The following is a 13,286-nucleotide window of genomic DNA, read 5'->3' as shown; positions in this document are numbered from 1 at the left end:
TTAAATAATTATTATTATTTAAAACTATTGACTTATGACGACCCAATCTGTAATAGCAGCAAAAAATACATTCTACGTTACAGTAAATAATAACTTTATTCTCTAGATTATTAGATATATTAAAATATTTATTTCAACATTTACTTGTGCTTTGCAAAAGCTGAATATACCAGTTCGTCACTTATTATGGCTATTATTTTACTATTATCATCACTAGTTGGATTTATCATTAAGTACTTAGGGCTATCATATTTTTGTAAAGGTTTGGAAGAATTTAAATCTTTCGTGAATACTGTTTCATCATCACTATTACAATTAAATATGTGATCATTACTATAGTCTTCAGTTGCTTCTCCAATAAATCTTTTATCCATGGATCTTGAAAAACAAACATGATTTTCAATTGGAGCTGCATCATATTGTTTTAAAGCTTTTACGTATGAATCCTTCCATTTACACTTCTTATCAGTAGATGAAAGAATTTCTAAGTTATCATCTTTTCTGCAAAAGAAAAATTATTTTTTAATAGTTTATTTAGATTTCATTGTATATGTTTCAATAATTTATAATTAAGTAGAAATGAACTAACCGATAACAAAATAATAATGTTGCTACTGCGTGCTTGCACCTTTCTCCTAAACCAGCTTTACATGTACAACTTACTGTAATTATTTTTCCACTTTTAGATATTTTGGCCTTTATTTCATGTGGTTTCTCTTTTAAATGTGATGTTTGCATGCAGAAAGCGGTGATAGCTATTACATTATAATAACTTTCTTCCATATTTAGACCACATTTTATTAGATGCCCTGCACATAAAATTCTCTCGGCATCATTTATATTTTTTTGTCTTGGATTATCACCTACCCATGATATTATTTCTATTAAATTTAAATACATTCTTCAACATACATGTATATGTATAGCTTTGTGAAGCATGCTTCTTTCCGCCATATTTTCCCCCACTCTTCTCCCATGTCAGTTCCCAATAGTTTGTTGGAAGCGATGTGAAAATGACGTCACTTTCCTTAGCAGCCAACCTCAGCCCGATACATACAGAACTCGGGAAGAAAGAAGGGAGAAGAATTTCAACTTCGGCATATATACATATATATAACAGAGTATGAGATCTCTGGATTGCGTGAACCGATTTTAATGTTTATGGGCTCAAATGAAAGGTTTTTCAAAACCATTTTAACTAAAGCTTTACTTAAATCATGACAATTGATCATTTATAGAAATAAATAGGTTTGAAAATTGGGACGGCTAAACTTGCTGTATAAGTTACATGGTAGTGCTGGGCGGTATAACATGTCATTATCTACTTTTATATGTACTTGCCGTCAAGACACTACCGTGCTTCTTGATCGTTTCTTTAAAATATAAAGTTACATTTGATAAAGAGTCCATTCTTTCTTAAACAAAAAAAGATTTTTTTTTCTATTGTATTATACTATGATGAACCTATAGGTCACAATCACAATGAGAAAAATATCTTAGAAATTATCCCCTCACAAAAAAAAACATTGAATTTTAATACGTTTAGCATATTTGTTCCCTTGATGGAAGTGGAAAAGAAATGTCTTAAATGCGACAAAAAAATGATCGTTCAGTATTGCATCGACCGACTGACGATAATGACACCGACATTCGTTGATTTTCAAGGTTTTGTATTGACCGACAAAAGTTTTATAGTTAAAGAATTTGCGGTGTTGCATGATAATGAAGTGTATCACAATGTATTTTCACCACCATTTCAAGAAGCTTGGTTGAGCGATCTCGAGAGAGAACAGAATGAGTAAGTCTTTTTTTTAAACAATAAAAAACATAATGTTCTGTATATAATTTTTTTTAAAGCTGGCTTTATTTTAATCGCCATGGATTCAATTGGACCGACGGTCATTCACCTTATTACAAGTATAAAGATGTAATACGAAAGTATGTAACGTCATACGAGGAGAAGGAGGAGGATTGGATTTTCGTGAAAAGACGGGAGAAATAGGATTGGTTGAGAAAAATTTGAAACTTAGAAAATATATACAATGTGAAGGAGTGTGAGTGGGGTAACTTTAGTCTTATAGGGAGTAAAAATTTCGAACCACCGTTACCCAAGTGTATGAATCATTATGGTATATGCTCACTGCAAAATGTCTATTATATGAAATCTGTTTATGATTAAAGAAATAAATGACTTCTGAAAAAAAATTGATAACAATGTATATTTAAGAATATCGATTGCATCTCGAACGAAACAATGGGATGTGTATATCACCCCTACTCCCATTATCTATTCGCTATATATGAGCGTTACTCTTCGCCAGAGACGCATTCACAATTATTAATTTATTGTTGTCTACCGTATGACAGAATCTTAAATTTCTTTTTATAAACAAAAAATGTCTACTGAATTGCGAAGAAAGTTTTTTACAATTAATAGCGCTAATGAGTACGATGCGTGGGTACTGGATGTCGCGAGCATATTTGACGATTAAGCAACGAGGATCGAGCTTTGCCCGTTGGAACGCGTCAAAAGAATTTCGCCGAAATTGCGTGTATAAAGTGTCTATTGCTACGAGTAGAGGAGCTATGCGGTTCCGATGACAGGGAGTGGGGGAAGCTGTTTTGTGGTGTGGAAGGGGGATGGGTGGGGATAAGACTCTCTTAGTATGGTAGTGGTGGGGATGAGGAAGGAAAGGGTCTTATAGTGGGATCGCGTTTGGTTAGGGAGGGTGGGGGTATTTTTCACCCTATGTCACAGTTGGAAGGTCTTATAGTGGGACCGAGTTTGGTTAGGTAGGGGGTATTTTTCACCCTATGTCACAGTTGGAAGGTCTTATAGTGGGACCGGGTTTGGTTAGGGAGGTGGTATTTTTCACCCTATGGTACCGTTGGTTAGTTATCCTACGGGGACCTAAGTTATCCTACGGGGCCCTAGTTGAGGGAAGGTTTTTTCACCCTTCGAAGTCGATGGTTAGTTACCTTACGTAGCCTAACTATTTCCGACTCTGCTACACAGAAAAACTAGGTTGAGTTAATTGCTAGTTCCAGTAGTCACCGCTAGGTGACTGCCTTCCTTAATCTTCTTTCGCGCTAATGGTATTTTAATATTACGTAATTACACACACGGGTGAACTAGTTCAATTTAATTGATAGTACCAGTAATTGCCGCTAGGTGGCTACCGCAATTCCCCCTTTTCTCGTTAGTTAAATTGTAGATAGCTATTGTGATAAGTTGCTGATATCGTGCAAGGAATTAACTTTCCATCGAGCATGGAATTATAACTTTGCATGGCTTTAACAAAACCTATGCAGCGTATAACGAAATATCCTCTAAATGAAAGAGTATAGTTTTAATAGTCTCCCCTATTGGGGAGAATAACATTTTAACATCAATTTCAGGAATATTAATATTTTGATAGGGCAACTTATTAAGTCCTAGCTGTTACTATACCCAGGTCAGGTTCACCAATTTATTAGACCTTACAGCTCCTCACTTATAGTATGTCCTTAGAGGGTACTATTTGACCATTCAGAACCAATTCTAGATCCTCCCACTATTCTCTCCTTCTATGGACCCTCTCTAGACTTTCATTCAAGAAATCATTTACCTTTCTACGAGCGAATTAGTTAAAGTGATAAAAAGATGTTTGACTAAAATTATACATTCGCGGTACCACGGGATACGGCTATAGAGAAGCTAACCTTCAAGAGGAGGATGTGGATGAAAAAGGAGGAGGAGGAGGAGGATGAGACATGGAGACTGGATGAGTAACTGATAGTAAAACTTTAGTTATTGAATAAAAAACAGTTTTAAGAATTTTTATAGCCTTCCCTGACTTATCTTTTAGCCATTTTTAGCTTTTCAGGTAAGCATATCATACGATCCATCTAACAAGCAGGCTAGGTATTAGAAAGGGAAAGAGTTGTCAGTGCACTTCATTTTTTTTGAAGGGTAAAGCAAAACATAACTTTTACCTAGACATTAAGAAGCTGTATTGGCACCATTCTAGCGATTGGAGAACTGATTGCTGAGTGTGCTGATATCTTCTAGCACGGATATGCTCGAGTACCTGACGCCTGAGATCATGTCATGTCATGACTTGTTACTTGATTTATGACCTTTTAAATCCTCGATTTTTTCATATTCTCTCAATTTTTTATATGCCTAGCTATCGAGAGGAATGTGCTCATAAATTTTACCGTTTCACTTAAGAAAAGTCTGCAACACGTTTATGCAATTAAAAGAATTCTGGAGAAACCACTGGTAACGTGTCATGACCTGTTTGACGCAAATTTTCCCCAGTTCACTTTAGAAAAGTCTACAACATGATTATGCAATTAAAAGAATTCAGGAGAAACCGCTTGTAACGTGTTACGACTTGTTTGACGCAAATTTCGTAGGTGGGAAAGAATACCCAACCACCCAAATATTAACTTCCAATAAGAATGCATCTCATCCCCTTCCATGAATGCATCTCATCCCTTCCACTATTTTTAAAACCCTTGTTGTCAGCAATCGGGAAATTTCAGTCAGTCAGTTTTCATTAGAAGCTTCAAGGAGGTGAAAGATCCAGTGCAAAGCTATATTCCGAATATTTTCCTTGCTGTACCACAGAAATTCTTTTGGGTGGTAAGAATTATTCTTTTATTATTATTCTCTTTTCTTGCTATTCTATTTCAATATTTTTCTTTTCTCAATTTCTATGTTTTTTCACAGAAAAATGGATTTAACCAAGATCAATGCACTTGCAAGTGTAACTTACGAACCTAAGACTTTCGTAAAGCTGAATACTTTTGAGGAGAATAAGGAGTATCAAATCACTGAATTAGTGAAAATTAAGACCAAATATGGAGAGAAATTAATAGCGAAGCTGGCTACCGACGAATGGTTCTTCCTACCCTCAAGGATGATGAAATTACTGGAGTCGCCTGAACTAATCAAAGAACTTCAAAATGCTGCATCAGCGAATACATTAAAAATCTTATATGTTGGAGGACGATACAATAATTTAGAATTTAAAGTTACCCAATGATAATCATAAGATAAATTTTGGAAATGTTTGTAAGGAATGTTTTTAAGGAATGACACCAATAAATGTTTATTATATCTTATTTATTTATTTTTTCTTTATCCCTCACTACATTAATAAGATACATATAAATCTAGTCTATTAACTTACATTTCTAACAATACTAGTAAGCGGGTTATATTCAACGATTTTATCATGTATAATTAAACAAAACGCAGTAGTATTACTTGGAATATTTCTAGTACAATCAATCTCAATTTTAACATCAACAGTGCCTGACTTTATAGATTCATTTTGATGCGAACAATCGATGACGAAGAGAGGACCGTATTCCACAAAGTTTTTGTAATTAAGCATTGGTTTCGACTGTTTTTCTCCTGCATAATATGAATGGATAAATTTAACATACATATCATATAGTACAGAATAACGGTTTTTTTCGCTATCACTATCAATTCGGTCATATGGATAAAATTCTGAATTCAGATAGACTTTAACATCACGAACAGAACTGTCATTGAATCTAAGCACCTCCATATGCTGCGTACTCTTCTTATTTTGTCTAAATGCTAGTATAACATATCGAGGTTTCTCCAATTGTGTTGCAGCTTTTACGGCCCATGTATGCCTTTGTGTTTCAGGTAGAAGTGGATATTCGTAGAGTTCCCAGGAACGAAAAGCCATGGTTAAACTTTTGTTTTGCTCAATCAAACGTAGAAATTTAAGTTTTGTATAATCATTCAGTGATACATGAGGAATCCTCCATTGCACTTTTTGCAAATCAATTTTGGAGTTGATGATTTTTCTCGAAGAATGTAGTGAATTTATATCATCACGTGCTCGAATAAGAACGAGTTCATGACGTGCATTTATTATAACTCTTCTGTAGTCTTCACAAAAACCCAACAGCATTTGCAATGGTACACAAAAGTTGAAATGATTCGTAGACCTGTGATCTGTTAGAAACCATCCTGAATGACGTAGACTTGCACTTTCCTCAGCAGTTAAGGAGATGAGATTCTTCATGGAGCTAGTAATACCCACATTCTTACAGCGATCAATCTCAATACCATTCAATTCATAACGAATTTCATCAAACAAGAATGCCATGGAATTACAGTCAAGTCCTACGACATCTTGGGCTGTTGCATCTGGAGCACGGGTTCCAACGATTATCTTTCCCTCAATGTAGAGATAACTTTCACAGGGTAGAAGAATTAAATCTTGCTGTTGTATAGGAATTCGAATTTCATCACTATTTCCCAATGAGGCATTTGCATAAGGATTGTATGCATGCATTTCCATTTTAGTGATGCGATTGTCGAACACCGGTTGAGCGGTTACATCTAATGGATCCATTTTTATTTCTAACGTTGAAACCCAGTGATTGTAGAAAGGTGATATTTCTTCTTGTTAATGATGCGCCAACGTTACCTTCGCTCAATGTATTTTGTCCTCCAGCGTTACCTTCACTCAATGTATTCTGTCCTGCTGCAGCAGTTGGACTGATAGGCTCATCGAGTATCGGTGATTTATAAGTATTCTTGTAAATCAACATTTTCTAATATGTAAACGAATTGTGATTTCTTCACCTCCGAAATTTACTATACGATCTTCCTGATCGAGAATACGCAAGGTGAGACGGTCAATTACTTTCGCAATGACTGGCAAGTAAATGACGTTCTTCGGTGTTTCTGCGATTTTATAACCTGGCGGAACACTCGGAAAAAATTCATGTATAACATGTCGAGGTCTACCGTTTGTGTACGCACCAGCTGTAATGTTGCATTCAATTCGTAGAATATTTACTCTTATAATGTTTACGGGCTCGTCTGATTCAGCTAGTGTGTTCGGTGGAATAACACGATCTGATGAAAAACCCAACAAAGAGCCTATATTGTTAGGTTGTGTAAAATCAATCTGATATTTACACTTTATTTCACTTTTTAATGTATTATTATTAGCACGTAGAAAAATTACTTCTTCTTCATCACCTTCGAACATCTGAGCACGTAAAAAGTCATTTATAGCATTGAGCTCATAACAACCTGTAGGTATAGTTAGCTCCTGATCATCAACGTAAAATATATTGTTTGTCTCATCAACATTAGAGATTGAATTGAAGCTCTGAAAGTTTACGAGACCGAGTTCATAATGTCCATCTCGAAGATCGATCGGGGGGAAAAAATCTGACCCCAATACCGAGTCACGGCCAGAGAGTGTAACTGTTAAAGACATTGTTCACGTAGAAACTTAACACACAACTGACCGCATATGCTTGAATCATACGATTGATATTGGTCGTGGTTGTAGTAGATTATAGCAGAAGGTCCAAAATATTCCACAAGTTCAATTGGTGGTTTTAAATTTCCGAAGGAATCGAAATACTTAACGTGCTTATTACGTTTAACGTAAGCGACCCAATGTGTTCCAGGACCTTGTTCGTCATCAAGATTCACAATTGCGCACTCATTGCGTTGCGCATTTTGAGGTAGAGATGTACGCATAAAGACTCCCCGAAAATGCGGTATTTTACGGCAGACGTTTGATAATTGCATATTACTAGTAGGTCCAGATTTTGGAAGTCCATTTATTTTCTTTTCCTTTTCCTTTTCACTCCCTCTCCTATTCGACTGTATGGTGCGAGGTATAAACCTTGTCCCCGTCTCGCTTCCATTAAGCGATTGTGTCGATGCATTTCTTCCAATTGTTTTTTGGCTGCTTTGGTGTCGTTTACAGCCTTTGCTATACCTGCTGCACCGCCAGCTAATGCGCCCACCGCACTCAGCAGCGGAAGCAATGGTAATAAACCCCCCCGTTTTGTTTTAGTAAGTGACTTTTTCCTCAATAAACCACCTCGTTTTTTCGGTACACGAATTTTTCTTTTCTTCGTACTTTTTCTAGGCACTCGCAGTCCTAAGCCGAGTTTCCGTTTTGCATTCATTGATGCCCAGACAGCAGTCGCTGTCGCTCGTTCACCTACGGATGAGTCACTAGCTATGATACGTTGTCGTGCACGGCGTGCAAGTACTTTATCAGCATGATGACGCGAGGGCAGGTCCTTATATACTGAATATGCGATATCATGCTCACGGCAAGCATCATCCAGAGGGTTTATTCCTCGATCACCACGTGCTAACCGTTCATGAAGGCGAGTACCTGGACCGCAATAATTGTAGCCAGGTACATGCAGCTCGAAGGGTAGTTTATTTAGCAGCTTATTGAAAAAAGATCCACAACCATATCTCATCATGTCATGCTTTCCTAACGGGTTCGTTGGCACATCCAGCAATTTTTTATTGAAGGCGGTATTCCATCAAACTGATCTTGATTAGGTAAATTATAATGTTCCGTACAGGCACGATATTGTTGCACTTCAGGATCTGCACGAATGTGCTCAGGTAATTTACACCAAACAAGTCGAATACTGTTTGGAAAGCGCTTCAATAGTAAAATTTTTGGAATGTATTCAAGCTGCTCAATAGTTAAATCCTCCAAACGTAGCACATCTAACATTAACAACGACATAATGAGAACTGATGAGATAATCTGCTTCGAGCCTATAAATAGCTTGCATGATCATAGAGTTTTACAGTTATGGATTTCGTAAAGCAACCACTGCACATTCGTGTCTCCAACGCCGATCGTTTTATTGTCGGTGGGGGTTGTGGAGGAAGGAGTAAACGTCATGGATCCCTACTTCCATCTACAATTCGTAGTATAATTTGCGGACCCTCGAATTGCGGTAAAACAAACGTACTGCTTAGTCTCGTAGAAAGTCCTAACGGTGTGAGATTTGAAAATATTTATGTATACTCAAAGTCGCTTCAACAACCCAAGTATCAATACCTTGAACGGTTATTAAAAGGACTAAAAGGTATTGGATATTTTAAATTTTCAAACAATAGCGACGTTGTAAAGGTAACTGAGGCGTTACCCAATTCTATTTTCATATTTGATGATGTTGCTAACGATAAGCAGGATAATATCAGAGACTACTTCTCCATGGGTAGACATTCAAATATTGACTGCTTCTACCTCTGCCAGACTTATGCTAAAATTCCTAAACACATGATTCGTGATAATGCAAACCTTCTCATAATCTTTAAGCAAGATGGTGCTAATTTAAAACATATTTATAACGATCATGTAAACACGGATATGTCATTTGAAAAATTCAATGAATTGTGTTCAAAGTGCTGGCACCATGATTATGGATTTCTAGTGATCGACAAGGATAGTACAATTCAAAATGGTAGATATCGGAAAGGTTTCGATGAGTATGCTAAGATTAAATAGTATACCGTTTGCTTAAGATTGTTCAGTTTAGAGCTAAGTGTCCATCAAAACACACACATCAAATGAGCATGGAATAAACCTAGTATAAACGTGGAAATAAAAACGTGGACTGAATCTAAATTGAACGTGAATTGAACGTGGAAACGTAGATTGAACGTGGATTGAACGTGGATTTGAACGTGGATTGAACGTGGATTGAACGTGGATTGAACGTGGATTGAACGTGGATTTGAACGTGGATTGAACGTGGATTGAACGTGGATTGAACGTGGATTGAACGTGGATTGAACGTGGATTGAACATGGAAAGCAGGAAAATGGAAGAAAAGATGCTGCTAAAGAAGATTGCCGCGAAAAGTAAAGTAATTCGTGAAAAATATCGTGCACTCAAATCAGGAAGAGAAATGATGGAAACCAATTTAAATGAAACTTTTAAACCAATTGTTGAGCCATTGAAGAAGCTCACTGAACATAATGAGATGACCTTCGTGTCCCCGAAATATGAGTATAAACAGGAACCGCTACAGAAGACTACTGCAAGCGATAATTCTTTGATTATTCCATCGGAACGTAAAAGAACTTATTTCTCATCGACTCCACAACGTAAATATTTCGCAGACAACTCTAGAATTAAAATTCCAACCCCTTCATCTGATGATGATGATGATGAGCAAGGAAATTCACGACCTAATGAAACATTATACCTTTCTCTGGAAGAGGAGGAGGAGGAGGAGGAGGAGGAGGAGGAGGAGGAGGGAGTGAAAGTGGAAAAGGATGTTAATGATTTAGCAATACCATCACCAATGCAAGCAGAAACTCCATCATCACCATTGCAAAGATCCTTAGATTTAAATAGTTCTTTGTCAGAATATGCACCAATTGGACGTAAATATATAGAGATGTTTCTGCGTAAAAATAAGGATTTAATTGATGATAATTTTGGAATTGAACGAGATGTTAGACTTAAGAAAATGAGACTTGGAAAATGTTCTTTTAAAGTAAATCGTAAAGATTTTATTATTATTGATGATGAGTATTATCAGGGTACTATTGGTCTATTTGAATTGATCTTCATGAAAGAGCCACATGATTATACTGAAGATGATTTAAAAACATATAAGAATATTCTTTCTCAAACTAATGTACACAGAGCAGATTACAGTAGCGAGGGAAAGCTTCGTGGGAATAAGGGTCATAAATGGAAGAAAATAATTAGCCCATTATTTCCTCCAAAGAACCTTGTAAAAGGTAGCGGTTATATGTGTGTTAATGATAAACCAGTGAACTATGTACATTGGAATGATCCGAACGAATTAGTTGAACGTTTGAGACTTTTGATTGCATCATCTGCTGCAGGACATACGAATCATCATAATGAGATACAATCAATAATTGAGGAGCTTCATGAAGAACGTATTATCCTATAAAAGAGATTACACTTTCCATAATTTCCCAGTTGATTGTGTTACTTCACAATGTCGATAAATAAATTCGGAGGTATTTCCACTGCCAGTAATGTGAGAAAATATTTCCGCAAAACTGAAGATGAAACATTAAAATTTGATAAACGTATGAATGCATTTAATGCTAAGGGGAATATTATTTCAAATTTAGGATTTGATGCTACTGATGAGAAATGTGCTGTGAATATGCGTGTTCTGCTGGATAATATGAATGCTGTACGTGAGAACCTTAAAAATGAAATGCAAGAAAACAGTGATATTTTACGAAGTATTGCGTTAAGACTGGATGAAACCGAGTTAAGGCTGAATGATTTTCAAGTGAAATTGAGTAATTTCATGCAGAAACATGCTGAAGATAATGCAGATTTAAAGAAATATGTATCAATTTTCATGGAGAATCAGACTAAAGAGGATGCTGAATCAAAGAAACATATAATGAAGATAATGCGGAATTAAAAAAAAAAAAAAAAAAAGTGCTATTTTTCATGGGGAGAATCATGCTAAGGAGAATTCTTCTTGAAATAATTCGACAAAGAGTTTTATTAGGAAAAAGAAAGTTTTACTACCATCAGTGCTCGTTGTACCCCTGTAAACCCAACACATACCTGAAGAGTTATGGATAGTGAAGAAAAGAAAAAATTGGTCGAAGAACTGCATGTGCCTGCAAGACGGAATTTTCAACGTAGAAGAGTTATAATACGAGGCTTCGATGACCTCTGGCAAGCAGATCTGGTTGATATGAAGAATTATACTGACGGAGGTTACCACTATATTCTCACAGTTATTGATGCATTGTCGAAATTTGGATGGGCAGTAGCACTAAAAACCAAAACTGGCAAGGAAGTGACAGACGCATTTACGAAGATTCTGAAAAGTGGGAGATGTCCCAAAAATTTGCAGACAGATGATGGCAAGGAGTTTTATAATAGTGATTTCAAATCGCTTATAAAAAAACGTAAAATAAATCATTACTCAACATACAGCGTATTGAAAGCTACGATAGTTGAGCGCTGGAATCGCACGCTGAAGACTGAAATGTGGAAACGATTTACGTTGAATGGAAATTATAAGTGGCGAGGCATACTGCAGCGACTAGTTGAAGACTACAACGCAAGAAAACATCGTACTATAGGAATGCGACCAGTTGATGTGACGCCAGATCATGCTAATATGCTCCTGACTACAGTATACAATAATATAAAGATTGTTGGTCGTGCCAAGTTCAAAGTAGGTGATTTTGTACGAATCAGTAAATACAAGAATGTATTCGCAAAGGGATACACACCAAATTGGACAACTGAAATATTTGAAATTATAAAAGTGCAGAAAACAAATCCTGTTACATATTTACTTAGAGACTCTAGTGGTACTGATATATACGGAGGATTCTACGAATATGAACTTTTAAAAACTGCTAATCCTAATGTATATCTAGTGGAGAAGGTATTACGTAAGAAGGGTGATAAGGTCTTTGTGAAGTGGTTAGGATTCGATAATAAACATAATTCATGGATAAATAAAGATAATATTTTGTAAAAACAATATTTATTAATAAAATTATTCAATTTAAATATAATTAATTTATTCTATAATGACCCCATGGTAGAGTCGATACAGTTCCGTGCACGATATAACGCTTATCATCGTATGGGCTGAGAGCTACTTTCCGTTGCGTAATCGAATAAACATTATGCAATTTTGAGCGAATTAAATTTTGATTGCGGACTTGTACAGTAAAATTTGTTAAACAGTCCTTATAGTCCTCGAAGGTTATGTTTCTAGCAACAACGTAAGTCTTAATACCTTTAGCTTTTTTGATAATTTTATTTTGTACTTTAAATGCGTACATTTTTGATCTCAGTCCAATAAACTCTGTCATTATCTGCCCATTATTCTCATCTTTCATCAGCCCAGGGACTTTTTTATTTACTAGAGGTAAATTGTACTGATTGTTGGGAGAATAATCGCTTGTATCGAATCTAGCAAGATTCTCCCTCATAATAGTGTAAATATCATCACACTCAATGCTGTATATTAGACTATCCGTATCGGTATATAACGCTTTACATTTGCTACCGAACGTAGGAAGCATATAATCATAATGAAAATCATACAAACATGTTTTCGAAATATCAAGAATGCTCATACCTACGTATATAGGCTTATCGAATTTAGCTGCTAATTTTGTTAATTCAATCGTGACCAAATTCTCACTGAATATAGTGCGACTGTGAAAATTAGGCTTAGCAATCATTGCTTCAGCACCATATCTTCCCTCCCACTTACTCACGAGTCTCACATCAACTCTATTTCTAACATTCTCCATAGTCTTACCGAACACCGCATTGTTCATTAATTTGAAAAGATTTTTCTCAAACTCATTTTTAGATGCTGCACGCAAACTAGTGTTCAAATCGATATATTTACGTAACCAGGTGGACTGCTGAAATCCTAAAACGCGATGAATGTGTTTTAAGACAACACCATTACGCATA

This window comes from Prorops nasuta, unplaced genomic scaffold, assembly GCF_024137725.1.
Source record: "Prorops nasuta isolate Cenicafe-Biocafe unplaced genomic scaffold, Cenicafe_Pnas_1.2 PNAS00007, whole genome shotgun sequence".
NCBI classification, from domain to species: Eukaryota; Metazoa; Arthropoda; class Insecta; order Hymenoptera; family Bethylidae; genus Prorops; species Prorops nasuta.
The sequence above is the reverse complement of the archived record's forward strand: the minus strand, read 5'-3'. Positions refer to the sequence as shown.